Source organism: Mixophyes fleayi, chromosome 4 (genome assembly GCF_038048845.1).
Source record: "Mixophyes fleayi isolate aMixFle1 chromosome 4, aMixFle1.hap1, whole genome shotgun sequence".
In the NCBI taxonomy this organism is placed as follows: Eukaryota; Metazoa; Chordata; class Amphibia; order Anura; family Limnodynastidae; genus Mixophyes; species Mixophyes fleayi.
The window spans coordinates 59,332,934-59,340,225 of NC_134405.1; the positions used below are offsets into that span (position 1 = coordinate 59,332,934).

The 7,292-nt window shown below is 41.6% G+C and overlaps 1 pseudogene; it reads left to right on the top strand.

Annotated features, from left to right (window-relative positions):
* Positions 1–3,545: 3,545 nt before the first annotated feature.
* On the top strand, positions 3,546–4,466 carry LOC142150703 (olfactory receptor 2D3-like; annotated as a pseudogene).
* The last annotated feature ends 2,826 nt before the right edge of the window (positions 4,467–7,292 follow it).

Genomic DNA, 7,292 nt, shown 5'->3' on the forward strand with positions numbered 1-7,292 from the left:
CCTCTAGCTCAATCTGCGTGAAGCTGAAAGAAAACGCCTATAAGCTTCTTTACCGATGGTACTTGGTCCCATCCAAATTACAAAAAATCTTTCCGGATTCATCCAGCTCATGTTGGAGAGGATGTCTGTCTAAAGGGTCCTCCCTCCATATTTGGTGGCAATGCCCCAAGCTTGCTCCATTCTGGTCGGAACTACTGAACTTTGCATCTCAGATTCTGCAGATTGACATCCTGGCCTCTCCCAGATTTTTCCTTCTCCCACTTGGAATTCCATCTGCTACCAGACACCAAACGAAAATGTTTCGTCACATAGTATCTGCTGCACTGTGTCAAATCGCCGCTAACTGGAAACAACCCACCGTGCCCACTATGCAGACAATAATTATTAATAGAGTTTGCCACTCATACAAAATGGAGTTTATGACATGCATATTGCGTAACACTTCTAAATCATTTAATAAAGTCTGGGAGCCATGGATATCATTTTTTCAAATTAAAACCCCTTTGGCCCATGACTTCAGTATAACAGCCTACTTGATACCTCTCACCTCTCCACCCCCCTGTCACACTTCTGGTATCACAAACGGAACCCAATAGCCAGGTATTTCTGAATTCAACAGGATTTATTTTGGTATACAAATAAATCTCCAGTGTCCAACAAATAAAGTCCAAAGTCACAAGAGTATAAAGGTCTGGTGGAAGTATCAAGTACTTGCAGTCCAAATCACAAGGAGGCAAGGTTCTGTGGAAGCATCTGGTTCAGATACAAACACAATACTCGTGCAAAGGCTTCATAACAGGAAGTGCCTTTTCTAGGCCCAAACAGGAAATGGGATCCAAGATGGAATCTTCATGAGACAGTCCCGGCCATCTTGGATAAGGGCTATTGTAAGGGCAAGTTCATAACAGAGATCCAAGATGGAAACTTTATGAGGCAATCACGGCCATCTTGAATGAGGGCAAAACTAAGGGCAAGTACATAACACCCCCCCCCCATCTTCCTCAACCTTCTTTCTTTGATCCCTTGCTCTACTCTCTTTTCCTTTCTCCTATTGGCGGCTTGCCACACCGCCCCTATTCTATCCTGCTCACTTTCTGCTGGCTAACTTCTCTTGTCTGTCTCTTCTATCTTTAAAGAAAAATTTGGTCAATACCTCGACTCTTCTCTGTTTGATATATACTGAATGTATTAGTCCTTGTACATGCATATATCGTCTGTAACCTAATCTGTCTCGGACTGATGCTCTTTGTTGACCTTCGCAAAAATAAAACCTTTAAACAAAAAAAATCTATTTAGTGCTATTAATAGTGTAAATAGAATTGGCAAATTAAAGGGGATATTGGGTAATGCACTGGAAAAAATACTTTGAGACCAAACCTTACCATATAAATAGCCCTATTTAGATCTGTAAATAGAGTATAAGGAAGTAGGAACTGTTCCTATATATCTAACCCTAATGCTGAACACATAAAGCCTGTAAACAACAACCTAATTAGGATTGCAGTGTACTTCTCATGTTTTTTACTATTGCTATCTCGGAGGGAGCAAATGGTAAGTGTTATATAGTGCGTGCATCCCTGTCCCTATTTGGCGTCACCACTGACATCAGAGGTAGGACATGCACTGGTTGGTTATAACCTGGAGGTGTGCGATGCTGAAAGCGTACCTCCACCTCTTCACTGGAATAACCAGAAAAGTCTGAGAGTTGATCCTGTTCTCAATTATAAAGACATGAGAAGATCTGGCCCTCAATATATAAATGGGTCTTAGGGGAAGACTCAATTATCCGCGAGGTGCCGCTGGACATCGCCTCCATACAGTACAGAAATCTCTGCTCATTATCCCTCTCATTACTATGGAATGCGAGGGAAAATAAGCGCAGATGTTAATAAAAACACCAATGCAATGTGTCACTGCAGACTGTTCTGGAGACACATTACGTCGCCTCGTGCCAAATAGAATCTGCCCCTTAATAAAGGAAAGTGCACAAAATTATTTGCTACAAGATACAATATAAAACCACCCAATGTACTAGTTTGCAATGGCTGGTGCACAAGCTGAACCCATTGCTGAATCTCATCTCTGGAGCTAAAACCTGCCGTGAAATGTAACATAGTTATGGGTGAGACAGAAAACACTTCCTACTGCACATGAGAAAGGTTTAATTATATACAAGATAGACAAGATCAGTCAAGTACAATAGATATGTCTTTATATTGTCTTAAAATAAACAAGTTCCATAAACTAACTTCAAATCCGAAAGTTCCAAAATGACATATTAAGTCTCTATTATTATCATAGGGCAGCACAGTGGCTAAGTGGTTAGCACTTCTGCCTCACAGCACTGGGGTCATGAGTTCAATTCCCGACCATGGCCTTATCTGTGAGGAGTTTGTATGTTCTCCCTGTGTTTGCGTAGGTTTCCTCCGGGTGCTCCGGTTTCCTCCCACACTCAAAAAAACATACTGGTAGGTTAATTGGCTGCTAACAAATTGACCCTAGTCTCTCTCTCTCTCTGTCTGTGTGTATGTTAGGGGATTTAGACTGTAAGCCCCAATGGGACAGGGACTGATGTGAGTGAGTTCTCTGTACAGCACTGCAGAATTAGTGGCGCTATATAAATAAATGGTAATAATAATAATAATAATAATAATAATAATATGATTGTCTAATGTTGCTGGTACAGCCTATTCCACCCGACTGCAGAATCCTTGTGTGAATCCATCCAAAAATGAAAAATTTCCTACTGATAACAAAACATATATCATAGAAAATGTATATTTAGGGCTTAAATGTGTTGAGCAAAAATATTTATGTCACAATACTTGTTTTCCTATCATGTAAAATCCTAATGAATCCAAGAAACATAATATTTGGGAAAAGGTTCTTGTACCTATTTACCTCATTTAGGGAAATATTGTGTGAATTTTATGGCCTGAGCACCTGCAAGTCTCATGGGTGTCCCACGTGTATTGTATCAGATATCTCTCAGTCATAGCCAGGTTAGATGTGTCTTGGAAGCACTGATTCCAAAACTCAATAGGAAAGATACTAGTTCTACTATATCAGGCTTGATCGTGTCCTTCTCATAGAAAGCAATCTAATACTAATCTGTATATACTTAAAGCAAATAAAACATGGAAATATTCTGCTCTATTTGATAACATGTGAGACATGTCAACAGGTAAGAGATTAAAAAAGTGTGCTATAGCTTACCCTACTTCTGAATGTTTATGTAGGTTACCAGGGTTGAGCTGGTAACATGACATAGTTGGTGTTCTCTGCAATAATCTGACAGAATGTAACTGTCTGCTGTAAGTTCCACCAGAAGTTGGCTCTGTGATTCAATACATATGGCTTTACCTAAACATTTTTGTATAAAGAATGATTTTGAGACAATGATTAACTTTGTCAAAGTTACTATTGATTATTTTTGATGGGTTTTCACGGTTTAACTATTTTGGGTCATTACTCACCGGGGAAAAAACACAATTTGGACTAATACAAATATTTTTTATATATTTTAGCCACTAAGATGAGCGAAAATGAAAAAAAATAGCACATTGCAGAGAGAATTCCACATCCTGGCATTTACGCAATATGAAAACTTGAAACTTGTAGTTTTCTTGGGGGTTGTATTAGTGTATCTGCTTTCGGTGCTTTGAAACCTGACCATTATTGCACTTGTATTTTTGGAGTCCCGCCTTCATACTCCTATGTACTTTTTCCTGTGTAACCTGTCAGTTCTGGACATTACATATGTTTGTTCCATTCTGCCAAAGCTGCTGATAATCACTTTAACAGGCGATACTGAAATATCTTTCGCAGTGTGTTTCATACAGTTGTCAGTATTTGCGCTCTGTGTTGATACCTACTTCCTCCTCTTGACCACCATGACTTATGACCGTTACGTGGCTATTTGTAAAGCCCTCTACTACGTTCTCATGATGAACAAGAGGACATGTGCCTTATTAGCCATTACTTGCTGGCTCTTGGGCGCACTGAACTCACTGATGTGCTCTCTCCTGGTATATAGTCTTTCGTTTTGCAATTCCCATGAAATCAATCATTTCTTCTGTGATCTGAAAACCATGCTCAAGCTCAGCTGCAGTGACACCACTAGCCTGGAAACCATAATATCATCAGAAGGGGTAGCCTTGGGTATGCTACCCTTTGTTCTCATTCAAACTTCCTATGGGTATATCATATCCACCATCCTAAAAATCCAAACATCATCAGGAAGACTTTAGACCTTCTCCAGTTGCTCCTCACACATCACTGTTGTTATAATTTACTGTGTCACAGTTCTCATACTATACATGAAACCCGAGTCTGAGCATTCTGAAGAGCAAGACAAGCTCATCTCTATGCTGTATGTGGCTCTTGTACCAATGCTCAACCCACTGGTGTACAGCTTGAGGAACAATGAGGTTTTGAAAGCCATTAAAAAAGTATGTGGGTTATAAATTGGAAAGATTAAGGATTTGACAGTGTTACTAAAATTCATTTTCTGTACATAAAAGAAACGCGTAGGGTGGTTGTCCTCACAGTTTGTATGGTGATAGTGCTGGCTGTCTGCTGTATGTATTGAAAAGTTTGGCATCCGAGGAACATTATTATATTTCGTCCAGACAAAGAAGGATTACTGGATTTGGAGCCATCTTTCACACACATAAGCCTGTGATATATTTACCCATTGTAAAGGTTTTTAATTGGCATTTCAAAATAAACCTTGTTTGTAAGATTTTATACATGTGTGGCAATTTTTTCAGTCTGTGTTTCTATCTATCTGTAGTGCAAGAATATTGCTATCTGACTGCTTTGGATCTGATTGAAGAAGATCAGCTTCAAAGAATTTTTTGACAGATAAACGTAATTTTTTCATTTTAAATATGCGCTGCTTTTTTATGATTTTTATTAAGGGTATTTAAAATACTACACTATGAGCGCTGTCACGAACACGCTCCCAGCTTCAGTGAATTTGGGTATTTACTGTATGGGGTTGCACACGATTCCAGCAGTCAATCTCTCTCTACCTATCACACAGGTTATAGACCTGCAGAATCGCCCCTCCACACCACGCTCTCACACCCCCACACAATTCAGGTTTGCCACCAGCTATTGAATACGGGCAATAGGACCTCGATATACTGTCCCACACTGGCAAACAAGGCTTCTGGCTACCCACAGGTTAGCAAAGCCCACACCAGCAATCAAAGGGTTAACTCGTCACACCTCCAGACTGATACACAAATGTAAATGCAAGCACCCACTAGGCTTATTAGTCAAATGTATTAAAAAAATCACACACCAGCAATCAAAGGGTTAACTCGGTCGAGCTATATTCTTCTTAACAGGCTAATAGATTCGTTAGAGTATCAAGAACGCCACTTATTAAACAACTAATAAACAATTGACATAACATACATAAGCAAAACAGTTTAAAACAAAAGGGATTAAATTCAGAGTATCACTTACATGAGTTGTACAATCTGTGCCATGGGAAATTGGCTTGGAAGATGACAGTTTATCAATGTGGATTGATTTTCCCAAAAGACTTACAATTTGCCCCTTCCCAACACAAGGTTTTCTAAGCAAAATGAAATGGAACGGCTTTCACAGGGGCAGTGTTAATGCTAATGGGGGGGGCAGGGATGTCCCCTGGTTGTCAAATATTCCAAAAGTTCTGAACTTTGGTAACTCTTCACAGATATATCCCAGAGACATAACTCCCCCTTAAATAAACCAGTTATAATCTTCCGCACATTTAAATACCAAACATGATGGAATTATGACAATGAGACTGTCACTCACCGGACTGTGAGTGCTACTTCTCGTGTGTTTAGGAACCGTGGCCGTCCGCCATCCTGAGGGTCTGCGCATGTGCAGCCCTTTCAAGCCTTCAGTACCTGTTCCTTTTCATTAATTGGCTGATCAGGCAACACTCCCTATTTAAAGCACCTGAGGTCAATACCTCGTTGCCTGATCTTGGAGTCTCATTCCTATGAGCCTCTGAAGGTGTTCCTGTGTTTCCTCGTGTATTCAGCTCTGCTGATTCCTGTTATTCGTTTGTGGTTTCCAGACCACTTCAACTCTCCTGTGTTTCTCGTGTCTGCAGCAGCTGATTCCTATCCGCTGCCTCCGTTGTGTCTACAGAGTTTCCAGACTTACTTCAACTCTCCTGTGTTCATCGTGTCTGCAGCAGCTGATTCCTATCCGCTGTCTTCGTTGTTTCTACAGAGTTTCCAGGCTCACTTCAACTCTCCTGTGTTCATCGTGTCTGCACCAGCTGATTCCTATCCGCTGCCTCCGTTGTTTCTACAGAGTTCCTGCTCACCTCAACTCCCCGGTGTTCATCGTGTCTGCAGCCAGCTGATTCCTATCCGCTGCCTCCATTGCCTCTACAGAGGTCCAGCTCATCTCAACTCTCCTGTGTTCATCGGGTCAGCGCTCCGCTGCTACCATCTCTGCTACTGGAGTTCAGACCGCCTCAACTCTCCCGTGTTCTTCATGTTCCAGTTCCTTTTACTACTGCTTCCAGAGTATTGCCTCATTCATGCTGGTTTACTTGCCGTGCGCTGCACCAACTTGATTACCGCTCCCACCTTCCAGTGGTCTCTCCTCCTGCCGGCCTTCAGCCGTTCAGGTATCCCTGCACGTCTCTCTGACAGCCTGCTCTCCTGAACCGCGGTATGCATACTTCTCATTGACTTTGCTTGTGACTGCATATCTAGCTGGACTGAGTTGTGTTCTCTCCGGAGTCCTTTATCCACTGAGACTGTCGCTACCATTGACTTTGTTTCCTATTTGCCTGGATTGTTATTGTGACTTTGTATACCTTAGCAGTGCTGCTCTGTTATCATTTGTATTGTGATATCAACGTGGGATCAAGTCCTGTGTACCCGTGTATACTCTGCATAGCATTCATCTCCTCGTGCTTTCCTCACATATATATTTCAGTGGTACAACTTGCTAGATGCAGACCATTGATTCCTGTTCCCTGTGACACCAGTTTCCAGTATCCTCTCACATAGCAGTGGTACAACTTGCTATCCGCAGACCACTGACTTCCCTGTTATCTACCTCCACCTGGATTCCATTCCTTCACCTAGACAGCGGTACAACTTGCTATACGCAGACCGCTGACTCTCACTGCCTCCTCGTTACCCCTGGACATTCCTCCTCACTATAGCAGTGGTACAACTTGCTATCCGCAGACCACTGACTACCCTCACGTTTCCTTGTCCATCTGGTTCCTCGTGTACAGTTATATACTCATTACCAGTGCTGCT